We start from the raw sequence: 19,755 nt of genomic DNA, 5'->3' as shown, positions 1-19,755 counted from the left end.
TGCAACTATCGACTGCTCAAGGCTGGGGAAATAGATTTAAAGGGCAATCCAAATCCTGCTTAGGCTGAGCTATGTGAGGCTTGGATTGAGTGGAGGTGTCTCTCAGCTCAGCTCTGACAAGTGGGTCAGCCTCCTGCTGGCTACCAAATAGCCAGGAGGCCTGCTGTTGATATCCACATTGGGAGAAACCCAGCAAAAAGCCCCAAAGAGAAAGGAAGGGTGGGGAGAGGCTGTGCTGGCCTCTGATCTGTTGTATCCAAAGCCAATCTCACAGCCATTGGCAGCTGGGCATTGGGCACAGTTCGAACTCAGCTAGTGCACCAGCCTGGAGATGTCACAGGGCCTGGTCCCAATTGTCCTGTCTCCTCACAGGAACTGTAAGTGGCTAGGCCAGGCATAGGCAAATTCGGCCCTCCAGATGTTTTGGAACTACACCTCCCATCATCCCTGACCACTGGTCCTGTTAGCTAGGAATGATGGGAGTTGCAGTCCCAAAACAGCTGAAGGATGGAGTTTGCCTATGCCTGGGCTAGGCAATGAATGTACAAGTAGTTCCACCACTCTGCAAAGCCCCATTAGTGGTGGGGGACAGTTAGGATTTCATTCTTATAAAATCAAGATTTTTCACATGCCTAATCCCTAATTTCAATTTGATTCATAACAAACAAGTATTTTATTTATTAAATTTCTATCCCAAAGGAGGCCAGGAGTTGCAAACCACCACTATTAAAACAATTAAACTTGTAAAAACCATCAATTATCCACACAGTTAATAAATTCAAAGTTACCAGGGGTGTGTATTTCAGCCATCACAATTATATACACAATCCCTTTCTCTATCGTTCACTCTGTTGCTATGTTTGTTTTCTTCAATATCTTGGAAGCAAGAGCAACGTATAACCTACTTAAGTTGTCATGGCCCAGAGAATACAAAAATGGCTGATCACATCCAATTCTTAAGATCATTTGCTAATTGCACATATAGTGCTCTGGTATAAAAGAGTGCGAGGGCTTTACAGATTTCCAGCTGTTTCTGAAGACCAATATGGGCATGACATTAATTGCATTTTTACAATTAACATCTCTTGTTTTTAACTTTTATAAATAGCAGGGTCAGGAAAGCCAAGCAGCAGTGAGACTGTGGTATGTGAGAATGTTGTTGTTGTTTAGTCGTGTCCGACTCTTCGTGACCCCATGGACCAGAGCAGGCCAGGCACTCCTGTCTTCCACTGCCTCCCGCAGTTTGGTCAAACTCATGCTGGTAGCTTCAAGAACACTATCCAAACATCTCGTCCTCTGTTGTCCCCTTCTCCTTGTGCCCTCCATCTTTCCCAACATCAGGGTTTTTTCCAGGAAGTCTTCTCTTCTCATGAGGTGGCCAAAGTGTTAGAGCCTCAGCTTCACGATCTGTCCTTCCAGTGAGCACTCAGGGCTGATTTCCTTAAGAATGGAGAGGTTTGATCTTCTTGCAGTCCATGGGACTCTCAAGAGTCTCTTCCAGCACCATAATTCAAAAGCATCAATTCTTAGGCAATCAGCCTTCTTTATGGTCCAGCTCCCACTTCCATACATCACTACTGGGAAAATCATAGCTTTAACTATACGGACCTTTGTTGGCAAGGTGATGTCTCTACCTAACACCTTACGTTCTCCATGGCTCATGTGAGAATAGTGGGATTTAACCCACACACCCACCCACCCACACACACACACACATTGCAGTCTCAATGATTATCACTCCCCAACTGAAGTTGCCATTTCTCACACTGGAAATGAGTGTCTTCCAGTGGGGTCAAATATCAGCTGTGGGCAGGGATTTTCACAAAGACTGTGGCATAGGGGGAAAGGCTTTAAGAAAAACCCTGCACAGCATGGCCCCAATACTGATTGCCCCTTTATTCAACATCTCTGAAGGTGCTACCAACCCAGGACAAATAATGACCTTGGATTTTCAAGAAGGTATATGAAGCTCCTTGATGGCTGCCAGAGATGATAAACAGCAATTGGCTTGCAAGTTAGTGTTGGCGTGACTTTGAAGTCAATAAATACCACTATGTTCAGTGAATATTACTTTAGAAAGGCGGAGAGACAACGCTTAGCATTAAAGAGCTTTCCATGGAAAAGGTCCTAGATTCAATCTATAGTAGGGTTGGGAAACCTTGGAGAGCCACTGCCAACCAGCAAAGAGAATACTAAGCGCAACGAACCAGTGGTCTGGCTCGACATAAGACAGCTTCCTTTGCTGTGTGTTTGCTTTCCCTTCTGCATTGCCTTATTCGACAGACGCAAACAAGTCGGCATGGAAAACCAGGCACTGCTGCAGTTATGTGGTTCATGCTTGGTAAATAGAGTAATTTCAGTCACTGGCAATCTAGCACATTTCAGGAGCACTAAATTTATTTAAAATTTGACATGTGCCATCATCTATCATAGGCATCATTGCAAGTAGCATTATCTATCTCTCCACACTTCCAGTCTATTCAAATGCTCACCCATTTACCATGGAAATAGTTCATTTCAAAAGAAGCCCATTCACAAACAGCCCATTTTATTAAATGAATAAAGCAGCAAATGAGAACTGATTTCTATTACGTTCATTTTTTTTCCTTGATCAAATTTTATATTCAAAGAGCCAGGGAGGAAATGCTGGGAGCACTTTATTTAGAGAGAAGCCCTTCAGTTCTTTGGAGCCCTGGAAGATTCACGGAACTGCTCTGCAATTTTCTTTTTATTCTATCAATAGAGGAATTCTTAGGTTACAGAAACAATGGCTGTTTGCACACCTCCCCATCACCTCCTGCATCAAAGGCATCTCATATATATATTTCTTATTTTCACTTTCCACTCCATTCTCTTGAATCTGTAAGATATATTCCTTTCTACGTAACTACTCAGAAGACACAAAAATGAATTTCTATTTCAGGAATAAGACAGATTTGTCCATATAATTGGAACCTTACAAACCAGATGCTTCCCAAGCCCCCCTCCACAAAAAATATTTGCTCTAGACTAGGGTTGGGGAGCCCTCCAAGACAGTGTGGGAGGTGACACTGGGGAGCATCCATTCTGTGTACAGTAGTACCTTGGGTTAAGTACTTAATTCGTTCCGGAGGTTCATACTTAACCTGAAACTGTTCTTAACCTGAAGCACCACTTTAGCTAATGGGGCCTCCTGCTGCTGCCGTGCCGCCGGAGCACAATTTCTGTTCTCATCCTGAAGCAAAGTTCTTAACCTGAAACATTATTTCTGGGTTAGCGGAGTGTGTAACCTGAAGCATATGCAACCTGAAGTGTATGTAACCCGAGGTACCACTGTAATGGGAACCTCCTTAGAACCTAACTCGCTTCCACATAGCAAAAGGGTCCTTACATCTGTGAAACAGCAAGCCTACATTCAATCCATGATCTCTACTGCTCCTTTATGAAAATACAACACTTGCAGAAATTGCATGTAGTGTAGAGTAACATAAAAGCTTCAAATTTTGTTTCATTATCTGGAAAAGCTGGTGCAAAGTAAAACTAGTGAAAGACACTGTGGTGCAATGGTTAGAGTGTTGGACTTGGACTGGGGGTTCTTGATTCAAATCTCTATTCAGCCATGAGGCTTATTCATTCACTTTGAACCAGCTATAGTGCTTCTCATTCTAATCTACCTCCTAGTATGGGACCAAAAAGAAAATAGTCCCGTATATACTGCTCAGAAGCCCTTGGATGGGGCACAAAGCTAATAATAAAAGAATATCAAGATCACAAAAACAGAGATTATGTGCTGCAGCCTGCACCATGTGTGGGAAGAGAGGGAACAACATTAGACAGACCAAACCCCTCATTCTTCTTAAATGGGCATCTTTATTTTTATCAGGCTGCCTCTGCTAATCAGTCTTCTAATCTTCTGGTCTTGGCCCAACCTACTCCCAATACTGATGTGGCATTAAAAGTGCTGGATTAATAACAAGGCATCAGACCAAATCGTACAAAACACCATAAAGCAAAAAGCAACTGTTTTACACAACCCAAGTTATGCAATCAAAAACCAAACACAAAATGGCTGAAAGCCCTATTCTTTCACAGTTGGCTATTAAATTTATTACCCTTTTCAAATGTCTTAAAATATGGCTATATTATAAATTGTTGCAGTTCTGTGGTCACCTCAATTTCTAACCCTGACTTCCTCTGAGATGATTCCCTTCTTTTGTGTAACAGAGAGGAATCTTTGATTCCACATAGCTTGGGAGTCTAGCCTTGAACAAAAGACATGGTGCATATTGTACTGTATTCATTTTTATTTCATCAGTTTTTATTTTTAAAAGGGATTAAACTGGCTGAAATGTAGGTTAGGGTATGACCCTTTGGATACTGAAATCCTATTGAATACAGTGCAATTTACTCCCATGCAAGCACGCTTAGGATCCATGGCTCTACTCGATATAGACCTTGGAGCCCAATCCCACTTTTACTAAAGCAGCAAATTTACAAAGATCTCAGAAGCCTGTTTTGTACATTTTGCAGGAAATGGGAAAAGGAACTTACATGCTTCATGATCATCTTCTCATTTACAATAACTTCCGGTGCCATTTTCAAATTTGCAGGAGGATATCAAGGCTGTTGCTGCTGAGGAAACCTCCCTGGCCTGAGTTCACAAACCTGCATTTGTTGATCAAGCTAGTGCTTAGAGAAGGGAAGAACTTCTTTGCTGCAACAGGAAGCCCATCAATTTCTGCATTCTGCCACGCCCCACACAACTATTGCTGCAGCTGCAGCAACCCCCATGAAGAATATGGCCAGCTGGCTGGTGTGCTCATCTTGCAAACACACACATTGGCAAACTAGGCAGCCAAGTCATATGTGTAGAAACCATGGTGGTGTTAGAGGGGAGAAACTGTGGCCTGGGCAGAGAATGTGCTCTGGGAGGCTACTAGAACCAGGAAGCAGTGTGGTGAGGGCTATGGAAAGCTCATAGCCACCACCTATTTCCAAATTAAGGACTATCACTCATGCTTGAAAGTTGTGGGGGTTATATCTACTCCATTTTTTTGTTTTGTTTCTTGGAGCCAGGTGGAGGAATACCCTTTAATAACGACTTGCCGAAAGATTGTTTGGGTAAAAAACAAGATAACAGCCACAAAGTTCACATTAAGAGCTGGCAAAGACAAACAAATCCATTTTTAAAGAGATAAGAATATGTATTTGGCATGAGCAAGAGTTTTTGATAGTGGGGTTTTGCAAATCAAACACCTGTGTAAATTACAATAGTCAAAATGTTTGTGAAGTGTATTAATTCTGCTCATTTGGTGGCTTTAAATTAACATGACATATACATCATTCTCATGTACATGGCAGAGGTTGAAATGTAGCTATTTCACTTGTTCTGTAATACTCTGATTCATATATATATATATATATATATATATATATATGATTTTTTAAAACAAATCTTATTGAGCTTTGTCATCACATTTGTGAATACATCAGGACTGCACACTCACTTTCGTTAAGTGAAGATTTTCAGTTTCAAATAAGTGTCTGCTGGCTCCATGGAATTGTTCTGAGCCTGCCAACCATGTATTGCCTATCCCTCACAAACACGATATAAACACTGTTAAAACAAGTGTATGATCAATATTACAACAATAATCAGCATGCTCAAATGGGGAGAAAGATAAGGCCCAGTGAGCAACCTTAACACCTAGATTGTTCCTAGTTTTCTATTAACACTGTTATTTTCCCATGAAGTGACTTTTGTTTGATCCTTCCAGTTTCCTACTTAGCATGTTTTTAAGGTGTTAAAAATAGATGCAAGAACAGGAGGAGGGGGGAAATAACAGAGGTAGATTCTGCTTTCTTCAGATGGGAAAAAATACAGCTCTTTCTATTAAACAGATTACCCAAATAAACATCAAACGTTCAGATATGTTAACAGGGAAACTATTTGCACGAGATGCTTGAAAGCAGACGGATCATGCCAAGAATGAGAAGACCAAAACAATTACACATTAATAAATGTAAAAAAAAAAACAGAGGCTGAAAGGCGAATAATGCATCTATGAACTCCTGGTAACTCTTTAATTTTGATGACACGCAGGTAAAAATAAAATAAAATGATGTCCTTGTAGCAAACTTCACCTAAAGGCGCCAGTTCCTTACAACTTACACTGTCTCAGCCCCCCCCCCCCAATTTTTTTTTTTTACAGAAGGCTAATGTGGAAATATTATGGCTTATCTAGGGCCACCAGCATACACTCCAACATTTCTCTAATAATAAATAATAATAATAAAATAATAATAATAATAATACTTTTATTATTTATACCCCACCCATCTGACTGGGTTGCCCCAGTCACTCTGGGTGGCTTTCAATATATATAAAACATAATAAAGCAACAAACATTTTTTAAAAACTAAACTTCCCCTGTACAGGGCTGTCTTCAGATGCCTGGTTGTATAGTTTACTTATCTCCTTGGCTCAGGGGTTGCATAACTCCATACCCTCCAACATTTCTGTGATGAAAACAGGGACATCCTAAGGAAAAGCAGGACATTCCGGGATCAAACCAAAATGGCTTCTGTAAACGGGGGACCTACTTTCTGCCTTCTCCTCGTTTTAAGCATTGCACTGCTTAGGTTTGTTCTCTCTCTGATAAAGAGACAGTGGAAGACTTTAATAATCAATTTTCTTCCTCAGGCTTAGGATGAGAATATCACCCAAAAAAAAAAAAAAAAAAACCACTATTTTTATATTGCCTATGATTTTACAGAGACAAACACACACTGCATTAAAACAGGAAAAAAACAAGCAAGTTACTGATTCAGAAAGAAAGCTTAAGGAAAGCTGTTTTGGTTTCTTTGACTTCCATCTTCTATTCTCCACAGCGCCTTCAGTTCTGGTAGCTGCGAAGTGAGCCCCTAAAGCTTTTTCATTAGAGTAGATTTCAGTTACTGGTTCACAGTAATTCCAGCAAAGTGAACCAAATGGAACACGCTCAGTCGCCTGGAACCCTTTTCTTCAGAATTTGCTCCCCTCGGGAATACTGTATAGGCTATAAAAATCAGTCTACTTACCTGGCGTGACAAGATCCAGAAATCAACTACTAGATAGGCCCCCCAATTACAGTTCCTTCTCAACCATTAGGGAATCCATTAAACTCTCTTAAAAGATATCAGGCACACTGCGTTTAATCCACACACACACACACACACACACACACATCGCCACGAAGCTTTAAACAGACTTGTTTACTCATATAGTATTTTGCTCAGTGCTATTTTTCTAGAAAGAGAGGCGCCGCAACTCACCACAAACACCACCCTCATTCTTTTAGAATGGCAATGGCGCCCACCTGAGAGGTGAAAAAAAAGTCCTAATTTTACTATTGTAAATTAGTACTAGGGTTATTTAGTGAACAAGGAAGACTCTGGGTTAAACTACTGCTTCTGCCAAAAACATGACATGAGGCAAGCTGCTTAACCTCAGCCCTCCACACACATAATTAATAAATAATAATAATAATAATAATTTTACTTTACAAGATGTGAACCCTCTCAAGTATGCATGCCAGGAATAATCACACTTGCTTCTTCACTTTGTCAGGAGTTCCTGGGGTTGGTTGAGTTTAACCTGGAGATTCTTTTGCATCTGAAATAGTCTATTGCATCCAATGTGCAACAGGACTTCCATTTTCTCTCCACCCCACACCTCATATCTTCTCCAGAGAGTCCTCCAGCCCTCTGTAGCTGCTTTTGAGGGCACTTAGGGGGTGGAGCTGTGTACAGGAGAGGAAGAGGAGGTTCCTTTGCAGAAAGAGGAAGTCTGTTGCAGGAGCAAATATACAACACGGGATGCAGACCATGGTTTTGGTGTTTTGACTTATTAGCCATCTTGAGCAGGTGAGATACCATCATTTTAAATAACTAAATTACCTGCAATTTTAATCTCTTTTATTTTTCAGCTGACTGGATTGCAAATTGCAGGTTCTGCCTACCTCTGAGGCTGTGGGAAAACAAGCTGCTGCTATGCTTCCTTGCCTGCTATAGAAAAAGGGCTTCTTCTTTTTTTTACAGCTGGAACTCGCCAGAACTCAGGTGGATACTATTGACATTATGAGAGGCTTTCGTGGTGAGTTGTGGCACCTCTTTTTCTTGAAAAATAGCATTGCATAGAATCAGAAAATTGTAGAATTGGAAGGGCTACAAGGGTCAATTAGTCCAACCCCCTGCAATACAGGAGTCTTTTGCCTAATATGAGGCTTGATCCCATGCTCAGGGCTTTTTTTGTGTGTTAGCCAGAACTTAGTTCCGGCATCTCTCAGGAGTGCGTCATTCTAAGAGAACGAGGGAGGTGTCCATGGTGAGTTCCGGCACCTCTTCTTTTTTTAGAAAAATAGCACTGCTCATGCTGTACGGACTGAACTATCCGTAGAAAATCAGAACAGTAAAGCTCAGTGGTACCAGCACTCACATTAGGTTGGAGGGGGCCATGGGCAAGGTGACCACAGCAAGGCCTCAAGTAGGCTTACCAGGCAATGGTGGGCATTAGTAGTGAAACTGGTACTAGGAAGCACTTGGCAAAGTAGCAAGAGCAGCACCAGCTTTGATTCCCCAAAAATGACTCAAGAACCTGATAGAGCCTCATTATTCCTTATTTCCCTGTTTGTTATACATAGGTCAGCAGCCACTTTCTTAGCCATTTGTCTGATCAATGTGGTAGAAAAGGAACAAAACGATGCTGCAACTCTTTAATCATTTTTTAAATAAAACAGAAAAAAGCCTTCCTTTCATTTGATCTCCCACATCCCATATATTACCAATTCTGGAACAAGCTCCACCAAGGATCTATAAACTAACATCTCAACATACCGTGCCACACTGTGGCCATTTTCTAAGTTAACTTTGACAGGAACTAACACAATCTTCAAAAACATCGTAAACTTTGCTTCGGAGCTGACACTCTATTGCTGCTTTGTGCATTACAGAAGTCATATCCGGAGCTGAGGAAAGCCTATCTAGTGCTGGTCAGATATATGCCTTTTTGTCATCACCTCGAGACGCTATCTTTCAATTAGATTTAAAAAGAAGAAGACGGAGCCGGGGGGGGGGGGGTGGACAAGAGAAGCAGCTATAAGGAAGTGCCTTCTGGAAATGTTTTTTGGTACTCCATATGTAGGTTAGATCTGCTGCTGTTAATGCTAACTATGGTGGCTAAGCAAACTGGCAGCTGAGCAGTAGTGTGAGTGTTTTGCTTTGCCATTTAGGAAGCCAGCATTCATTCATCATCATGGCTTCTCTCCCAGGTCAAGTGGGGTTGAAGCTACAAAGGAAACAAGTTCATTCAGCCCCAGTGGGACAGTGTGTTTCACGTTACTCAAGAGTGTCCTCGAATTTTCAACAAATATAATGTGCTTTATTATCACTCACTCCAGGGGAGGGCAAGGAATGGTTGATCAGCCACACTAGAAAGTTTTTAGTTATTACTTATAAGAAACAATAACTCCCCCCCCCCCCCGTTTCTCTAAAATTGCTTCTCTAAAAATGCAAATTATGCATGAGAGGAAGGTATGGCTAAGTATAGCCCTGGTCTCAGTTTGCAGGGAGGGAGCAGTGAAAGCAAAACCATCACCTTATACTAATTTGAAGTCTTCATATGTGTGGAAATACATGTATGACATTGAACTGCTCCATAGTTAAGGGCTAGGATGACCAGATGCAAAAGAAAATGGGGTGCATGTATGTTTAAAAGTTGTAGAGTAGAGGGAAACGCAATAGATAAAATTGTCAGGCTGGGCAAGCAAAAAACCTTCCTGATAAAATTTCCTTTATTCCATTATTAACAGTACAAGAGCCCTGTTCTTCTTTGCATTTTATCAGTGGTCAGGAGAGTATCAATATTTGGAAATCATGCTAGAATACTTTTTTGGAAGGTCTTCTTTGTTGGGAGGCAAGTCCTCCCATTATGCAGTGTGAAGTCCATGAAAGGTAAGCATTTTACATCATCATCATCTACAACAACAACAAATATTATTATATTTTTTACCACAAGATAAGGCACTTGCGGGATTTTCTGGATCAGGTACCAAAACAACTTGACCAGCTTTGGATTTTGGATGGGCTTTGTTTCGAGTTCTTCCTCAGGTTGCAAACTATCTTGGGGTAGCCCAGGCATCACCAACCTTCAGCCCTCCAGATGTTTTGGACTACAATTCCCATCATCCCTGACCACTGGTCCTGTTAGCTAGGGATCATGGGAATTGTAGGCCATAACAGCTGGAGGGCCACAGATTGGGGGTGCCTGGGGTAGCCCTTCGAAACATCGCAGCAAATCAAGCACCCAGGTGACTTGGCTCAGATTAAGGCCACATCAGACTTGTAAAAGAGATCTGTACCTAACTGCAACCTCTAAAGAGCAGGAGAGGAGAGCCTGTAACACTAAAAATGTTGCTGGATTCCCCACCAGGCCCAGCCAGCATGACTAAAGGTCAGGGATGATGGGAGTCTAATAACATGGAGGGTGACAGGTTCCCCAAAATGACTTTTTAAAAGTGAAATGGTTATTACTTGTCAAATCATAGGTTCAAAGAGAACTGTAGACCACTAAAGAAAAATTGCTAGAATTTTTACTTTCTTTCCATGCTAATTTTACCCACACAAAAAAAAAGGTGGTACAACAGTTCTGTATATAACGTAACATGCAGTGGTTTTAAATGAAGTCTTTAATACTTTATCCAGCAATGTATAGGTCTAAGTGCTCTAAGCAGTTGAAATGCACAACTCACAAGTTTAGCTACTCCCTTCTTGCTGGTCATTGATGGGAGCTTTGTTGTATTCGGGTTCTTCTTTAATAGTATATATACAGAAAAGCAGAAGGGCAATGACAATGGAAATAGTGCTGCCATCTTTTGGTCATCAACATTAATAGTGCTACATAGGAAGACGGCACACAAGTAATCCTTCGGGGGGAATTTCCTACCAGTAGAAAATGCTCAAGTGGAAAAATAATCCTGTTAAGCTCATTAAGACAACAGAGGTCAGATATTTTAAATAACGAATTGCAAGGATATTAAAAAATGTGTAATTCCTGCTTTTAGCAGTCAACAGGATAGCACTGCTGCAGCAGGAGACAGTAAAAGGGAAAGAAAATCTCAATAAAACACAGAAGAACCTACCTAAGAACCATTCGACCCTGGAAAAGAGAAATAAGGAAACAGCTAATTCACACACACCTGCTCGCGACATGATCTCTCTCAATTTGATTATGCAGTACATTATGATTCTAAGGAAAATGTGTGATCTGTGTCCATTGGAAATTATTGTATTTGAATTAATATTGGGTGGCACAAATATTCTGTCATTCTTAACCTGGGATGGCACACAGGCAAGTCATTTCTTGGTGCAACAAATCAGTAAGTGATGTGCAAACATATGTGATCTGGCTCTTCACTGAGCTACAACCCAGGAAAATAAGGAGGGAAAGGAATTAAAATGCAATGTATTATGTTACAATCATTATTACAATCAGCACTTGTCAATTTTAAAGATTCCCTTAAAGGATTTACTGATTCACTTAAAGGATTGGCTCTGCCACAACTGCGGCTCGTATTTTGTTAGCTAAAAAGTGGAAAACTCAAGAATTACCAACAGTAGAAGAATGGCAGATGAAGATGATGGATTGTATGGAGCTAGCCGATCTAACCGGAAGAGTCCGCGACCAGAAGGAGGAGGAACACCACGAAGAATGGAAGAAATTTAATGATTATTTAGTTAAATTTGTTAAGCTAAAATAACTGGAAATAGCGTCCAGATACTTAAAGGGCTTAGGATTGTATTTATGTTAACTGATAAAATAATATGTTTAATATAAGAAGGAAAAGATTTAAAGATGTTAATGTTTAATTTAAAGGGTATTAAAATTGGGATTTGGAAAACCGTTATAAGGATATGCAATGAAATTCAACTAAGGGGAAACGAGGAAGTCGTTTTACAAAGTAAATAACTGTTACAGTATTTTCAATAAGGTAATGATTTATGTTATGTTTTGTTTGTTTTATGTTTTTGTTTGTCATTGATATTGTAAAAACTAATAAAATTTTTGCAAAATAAAATAAAATAAAGGATTGACTCTGGAGATCTTACTTAACAGACAAAGTTTTTAAAAAGTGTACAAATGCTGCTTCATTTTGGATTGGCTTTCTCTTTCAAAGCTTAATCCTTTTTTCCCAAATTGTCATTTAATCTGTGCCTTAACTCTGCTCTGCACCATGTTTTGAAATATCAAATACTAATGGCACAAGGGCATCCTATTGTCAGGTATTTTAAGGTGCTGCGTGTTGCTGAAGGAGAAGTATTACCCTGAACAGAGACAAGCTGCTACTTGCAGCCTAAACAACTCCAGCCAGAGCTGTCAAAAGCCCACAGTTTCTGCCTTTTTCCTCTCCCTCAGCTTTACTTTCTGCCTCCTTCATGTCCTGCCTTCTGCCTCAGTTGAGAATTGCTCCTTTCACTCTGTCCCCATGTTACCGAGTCAAGTCATAGCTTTTACCATATTGGTCACAGATCCAAGCCAGATGCTGGCTGTGTGTAATGTCTGCTCACACAAAGTGAGGACAATTATATTACACATCCATGGTAGAAATCCTTTGGAAGGTGCATAATTACCTTCGCAGGAGAATCCATGTAGCCAGTTATTTTTATACTGGAAAATGGCAACTCGTCTACCTCCCTTTCAGGAAAGTGGCCTTTCCTGGCACAAGATTACATATGGATGGAGCAGCATGTGATTGTCACTGAGAAATTGCCGGTAGACTGAACAGGTTTTAGGCAAACAGGGGTCTCTGTCTTGGGAGCAGAATCAACATCCTGTAACATGTAAAATGTTAGTGTTTTCTTTTTACTGAGGGACGACAAAGCATGCTTGCAGATGAAGTGCCAGTGATTCAACAAACTGCTAGTAAATATCCCGCTCTTTTGTGATCTGAAGGATCAGCCCTATGACTGGGATCCTCACCTGACCCACTTCAAGGCAGAAGCAGATTTCACAGCCTTGAGAGTATTTCCTCTGAGTTACACCAGTGAAGATTTTCTTCAGCTTCCCTCTGTGGTCAACATTCAAGGAGCGCCACACTTGACAATCCTGGGTGTAAGAAAAAGGGTTGATCTGCCTATTTCCACACAACTTTACCTGAAAGAAGGTTACCTTCAGTCATACCGATAACATTCCCCACCTTTGGGTTATTGACTTGTTTAAGGCAATTTAATATAACCATTCAACACCCCAAGGTAGTTTACCACACAAACATCCTAATACAAGAAAGAAAAGTCTGTTTCAATCCAGTCTATGTGGCAACTATCAAAGGGGGCTCATTTGGGAGCCATTTTTCCCTGGGCAAACCCTACACACGTATCTTCTGAATCCTCCTGTGACTAAAACTCCGGGGGGGGGGGGGGAGAAAGAAAGAAACTGCTAGTTAGAAAGACTGCCCTGAGGCACATTAGAACAAAGCTTATATACCGGTTTCAAAGAGTCATAAAACTTCAAAATATTATTCTACATACTCAAGAAAGGTTACACTTCATGGGATGTAAAACATGGTGCCATACTGATAACTACTCCCCCACAATTACCTTGGGGTGCCCCAAAGTGCCCAGGCCATTTGTCGTACTTTGGCAGGGCTGTTGACATTCCATTCCTTCTATTCCTTCCCTTGTCCCTGGGATATCTCAGGAAGCTTCGTGGTGATGCTGGATTTACACTCCAGTGTTAACTCAAAACAGACATAGCGAACCTCCTTCCTTGGAGGTTTTTAAGCAGAGGACGGATGGTCATCTGTCACGGATGCTTTAGTGGAGATTCCAGCGTTGCAGGGGGTTGGACTAGATGACCCCTGGGGCAGGGGTGTAGGAAAGGGGGTGCGGTCTGACCCAGGTGCCACCCGGCGGGGGGGTGACAAAATGGCCGGCGGCACTCACCGCGGGGCCTGCAGCGTGTACGAGCCATGCGTCTCGGCACCCGCAGGCTCCGCGCTGGCTGCCTACCCCCAGCTGTAGGGCGGCTGGGGCCCTGCGGCACGTTCCATCCCTAAGGGTGTTGCATGCCCCACTCCGTCCCTATGGGTGCCTGGCCATGCCGTCCCTATGGGCGGTTTGCCTCGCCCCTGGGCACTCCGCCCCAGGTGCCCGAGAGACTTCCTCCACCACTGCCCTGGGGTCCCGTCCAACTCTGCAATTCTATGATCCGCTTGCTCACAGGCTTTGTGCAAGAAGCAGGATGAGGCAGAGAGGACACTTCTGTACTTTCCCATTGACCTAATGTCTCCAGCCTAAAACAGAAGCACAAGCTTTATTTGCCAAGTAGCATAGACTATGGCAATCGGCAGATTAAGGACTACAATCATTCATTGTCAGATTTACAGAGGTTAATGCTTGCTAACAGACTGGCTATATCTGTAAAATTATTACAGCCATCCAAACTTAATTAACTCCTTATTTTTTAAAAGAAAATCACATCAGAAGTGTCAATGGTTTGTCATTTTGGAAGCATTATGCCTGATTTTGTAGAACTACACTTATTTCACACATCTCTTGGAACACATATTGATATGTTTATTACCAAGACTATTAAAATAAAGCATAGAATAAGATGTAGCCATACATTTGGCCTTTGAATTCAGAATGCCAGCATAGAGTCCTTCCCACTACACACACATATACAAACAAAACTGATTGAGGGGAGGAATTCAAAGGAATATCATATTTAACTTTTACAGCAATAATTTTGAAATCCTCCCAGTATGAACGGAGTTTTTACAAACTCACAAAGAACCTTTTTTTTAAAACAAAACAAAACACTGGGCTATTATTTTATTTCAAAACTAATTACATTAAGGAATTGGCAACAATAAGTAGATGGAATAGAGCAGGCAGTTTTATATATAAATGATTTATTGGTCTTGCTTTTGTGAAATTTCAATTACCTCTTTCCCCCCCCCCCGCCCTAATTAATTAATTAATTAATTGGTTAATTAGTTAATTGGTTAACCGTGCCAGGCAGTTTACAGAGGAAACAAGGTGAGGCGTTTTACAATCTAAAATTCAACGCAGGAGAAACAAACAGAGGAAAGGGGGGGAAGTAGAAACGGGTTAAATGAGGAGAGACTGTGGTCACATCCACACAATACATATAATGCACTATTATGGCATTTTAACAGTCATATAGCCTTCCCAAATGAATCCTGAGAACTCTAGTTTACTAGGGGTGCTGAGAAAGGTTACACAGACAAGCTACAGTATCCATGATTCTTTAGGGGGGAGCCATGACTATTAAAGTGGCATATGAGCACTTTTAATGTATTAAAAGTGACCTTAGTGAGCATGAGAACAAGGGGACTGTACCAAAGGCTTTGCGGCAAAGGTAAATACCATATAAATATTTTGACACATTCAGGGAAAGCATTGCCAAGCATTTTTAATCATTACGGATGCAATACAGCTAAAATAATTTTAGTCTGAATTTATACCATATTTTTGCCAACGGTCTTACAAAAGGAAGGTGCAAAGTCCCACTGAAACAAATGGGAGCTGCAGAGCTGAGAACTTGCAGCAGCACACCCTCAACCCAGTAATAAGGATCTAAAATAATATTTATTCAAATGTATGCATTTGAAAATGTCTCTAAAGTTGAAAACACAATTTCCCCAAAGGACTCAGCCCAGCCAGGCATATTTACCCCGTCGCTTCAGATCGAAAACATTTCCAAGAGCAAGCAGAAAATATGGCAAAGGCAGCCTCCTTGTCTGAAGTATTTTACATGCTCTACATAGTTTAAAAATATGTGGCTTATTAATGACTGATTTTTCAACCTCCCCAATAAGCTTTTTATTATTATTATTAAGATGACACCCCTTTACTGATACAGGTGTCACACAATTCCTCTCTGTGCATGTATCCTTTATGATGTTTAATATAAAAGATAGCCCAGTATTTATATCCCTTACAATAAGAGAATGGATTGTTTTAAGGTTATACAGTCCAGCTGTGATAAAGAAAGAAGGAACCTTACAAAATGATAAATATTTTCATTAAAAAACTTTAAAACTAAAAGTTCAAAGATATGTTCTCTTCTCTTATATCTTGTCAAAGCATGACTTAGGGCCCAAAACTAATCTACTTTCAATTTTATTCCATATTTCAGTGCTGTCATAGTACTCAGCAGAGAGTATTGGAATACGATCATTTTTTATTTTGTTGATGTTACCGACAGCTTTATTTCACAAAGCAATCTTATACTATGTCTACCAGTGGCAGGTCACAGAGGTCAAATAGTCTATCCTTACAGGTAGAGAGCTTATTAAATGGCACGTCTATTAAACCCAATGGACAACATAAAGAAACATTTCAGCAAAATATTTTTAACATAGTTCAATGAAAATATGAGTGGAAAGAGTAGTAAATAATTTAAAATGATGCCGGTATGAAACTTAGGTCACAGCATTTTTAGAAAAAGGGGGGAAAGGAGGGAGATCTTCAAGCGCAATCCTACTGCTAAAGTTTTTAGAACAAAATCTATTTTTTTAAATGCCTGAGGAAAATCAGTGTAGCCCATACATAAGTTTACATTGTGTGTTGCATTTATTTATAGGTAACTGGATTCGTGACTCTGTAAACTACCTTTTTTTTTTAACATACAAAAATAAACAACAGCAAACAACCTAATCCTATACAACCATTGCCTAAAATTGTGTATTGTGGTAACACTCTCCTCTTCTTCCACTGCAGAACCTCCCTTGCTCCTGCCCCATAAAAACCTTGTGACGAATGTGGTGCAAGAACTGAGGCCCCAATCTGCACTATAAATGTAAAGCAGTAGCTTTACACTTTAAACAGTTATGGCTTCCCACAAAGAGTTGTTAGGAGTCCCCCTATTCCCTGCACAGAGCTAAAGTTCTCAGGGTGGTTAAACAATTCCTCTTTTCAGGAAACTGGGAATTTTATCTTTGGAGGGAAATAGGGGCAGTCTAACAACACTCTTTTGAATTATGGTGCTGGAGGAGACCCTTGAGAATCCCATGGACTGCAAGAAGATCAAACCTATCCATTCTTAAGGAAATCAGCCCTGAGTGCTCACTGGAAGGACAGAACGTGAAGCTGAGACTCCAATACTTTGGCCACCTCATGAGAAGCGAAGACCCCCTGGAAAAGACCCTGATGTTGGGAAAGATGGAGGGCACAAGGAGAAGGGGATGACAGAGGACGAGGTGGTTGGATAGTGTTCTCGAAGCTACCAGCATGAGTTTGACCAAACTGCGGGAGGCAGTGGAAGACAGATGTGCCTGGCGTGCTCTGGTCCATGGGGTCACGAAGAGTCGTACACGACTAAACGACTGAACAACAACAACAACAACACTCAGCAACTTTAACAAACTATAGTTCCCAGGATTCTATGGGAAAAGCCATGACTGTTTAAAGTGGTATGATACTGCTTTAAATGCATAGTGCAGATGGGGCCTAGGAAATCTGCATCGTAGTATATGCGGGTCATGCTTACAGCAGCACAATGGGTTACTTTTGAAATGCACTAGTAAAAAACTAAGTTAGCAAAACCCTAACTTCACGCCAGACTCTTAAGCTGCATGGGGAGGGGACTGGATTTCTAGAGGAGTAAGCCATGTTAGTGTCTTGCAGCGAAAACAACAAGGAGTTTTTGACACCATAAAGATTAACAAATTTATTCTGGCATAAGCTTTTGTGGAGTACCATCCACTTCATCGGATGCAACAGAAATTCAGTCTCGATCCAAGCATATGGACTGGGATCAAGACTGTGTTTCTTATAAACAAAAGGGTTCCTTGTCTCCATGGAAGACTTCTGATCCATTAGTGTAATTTCATTGGCAAAAGGGGTGAAGTACCCCATTTTGTCAGTTTTCCCCTCCTTCTGCAGTGCCCTATGTCCCACCCCTGAAAACCTGCTCCAGAGTTGACCTGAGGGACGGAACACATCTCAAGAGTAACCCCTGGAGCCAACCCAATATGTTTGTTACTTTGCCTCAGGGATGGAGATTCTGAAGCTCCAGATGTTACAGATTACTACACCCATCATCCCTGGCCACTAGCTATGCTGGCTGGAAGTGATGGGAGTTCAAGTCCAATAACATCTGGAGGAATACAGGTTATCATCCCTACTATGCTGGATCGTCATATCCCTATGGTTTACAGAAGCACCCATAATTTAATTTCAGAGCGGCACACAAAAAGTCCCAGATCAATATTTGGAAAAAAACACACAAAATGATAGGGCGCCATCAATCCAAGTAAAGTTCCATAGTTTCAATTGGAGAATTAAGCTTATCCTTCAGCAGTGCAGCTCAAAACAGTAGCTAAAAATATCGGGGGGCGGGGTTCCCTAGTAAACAACACTAATATTTTCCGCCTTAGGTAAATTGAAAAGGGAATATAAATTGCCTCAAACTGAGCCAGACCATCACTCCATCTACCTCAGTATTGTCTATGGTTACTACCAGTGGCTCTTTGATTTTGTTGTTCTTAAGCATGCCCAATACTGATTTTTTCAATATTGGTGGTTTCATTACTGCATTCAGAGGAAGAGGTAAAAAAAAAAGTGAGTTATGCATGGGAGCCATATATTCAAATAGCAACTCATGGTACATTGCCTTCAAACTTAACCCTTGCTTTTCAGTTTTGCTATCTATTCCAACTGACTAAATGCAACAAGCTTCAACAGGGTTATGACAACAACTATAGCAGCATTTTAATTGTCCACTCACAGATCCACATATTAGCTAATGATCTGCTCTTGGCTTCTGACGTCTTTCCACTGGACCCTGCTGGATACTACGCGGTACACTTTTTATCAGTAGATTCATCTGGTCAGATAATTAATGAAAAACAGAAACATAAAACATGAGTTGTTAAAGTTCACAATTACCTTCCCTCACAGCTTCACTCTGAACGTCCTTGCTTTAACACGCGGTAAATCATCTACCTAAATGTATTTGCACCCAATCATTTTTTAAAGTCACAATCTTTGTAGTGTCAACTTGTCAAGGGTCAAAGGGAAGAACAGGCAAGATTCCCAAATCAATCTGCTTGTAGAAACTGTCTCATTTCATTTCAAATTACCTGCTGGGGCTGAAGCAGCAGGCAATGGACAAACTGCCTTCCTCCATAAACCATGACAGCACAGGTCGAACTTATGTGATCATTCATAAGGGGCAAGTCAAGCTGGGGCTGTCATTAACTACTTTTAAACTGCTGTGCAGGGTTAAGTGATCTTGCAAGGCAGCAGCAGATATAAATACTATTTGGACAGTTTAATGTCAAGAGACAACTCCTCTGGGATTAAAACTGTGTAACCCAATAGTGCAGTTGTCGATGGAAGGATTAAGGGAGTTTGGAGATGTTTCTTGAAACCCCAACTTTGCATGTTTTTGCATAGGATTTAGATGCCAAAGGCAGGGCAAAGCTCTAGGAACCCTTACATGCTCTTCCAAAAGCACGAAATAAAAGTATTCCTGATGCGAAACCACTTCTCTCATTTTGCAAGGGAATGACTTCTAAGGCCTCCTTCACAAGTTTTAAAAAGGAGGTAGCAAAAACTCTCTTGACTTGACCCATCTCATTTCCTCATTAAGAGACATTAGACTGAATTAATTTTGCATATTATAAAAAACTGCTGCTGACATCAGACTATGACATCTTTTTGAAATGGGATTCTTTTTTCTAAGGTGCTTGTAACCTCATCCCTTTTCAA

The 19,755-nt window shown here is 40.9% G+C and overlaps 2 long non-coding RNA genes across 3 annotated transcripts in view; one reads left to right on the top strand and one right to left on the bottom strand.

The window, feature by feature from the left end:
* The window catches only part of LOC308479832, a 132,057-nt gene extending 124,296 nt beyond the window's left edge, over positions 1–7,761 (bottom strand). The window contains exon 1 of one of the 2 annotated variants that reach the window (XR_013987834.1): positions 7,525–7,761. This is a non-coding gene — a long non-coding RNA (uncharacterized lncRNA). Of the gene's footprint in view, positions 1–7,293; positions 7,455–7,524 lie in introns of those variants that run through there. The other variant, XR_013987835.1, reaches the window with a different exon arrangement.
* A 41-nt stretch (positions 7,762–7,802) lies between these two features.
* LOC308479835 lies at positions 7,803–10,633 on the top strand. The gene is made up of 3 exons (XR_013987839.1): positions 7,803–7,884; positions 8,059–8,113; positions 9,828–10,633. It is a non-coding gene; the product is annotated as an uncharacterized lncRNA (long non-coding RNA).
* The last annotated feature ends 9,122 nt before the right edge of the window (positions 10,634–19,755 follow it).

The sequence above is a fragment of the Podarcis pityusensis genome (assembly GCF_964106645.2).
Source record: "Podarcis pityusensis genome assembly, chromosome: 6".
Classification (NCBI taxonomy): Eukaryota; Metazoa; Chordata; class Lepidosauria; order Squamata; family Lacertidae; genus Podarcis; species Podarcis pityusensis.
This window is presented reverse-complemented; position numbering and strand designations above follow the sequence as displayed.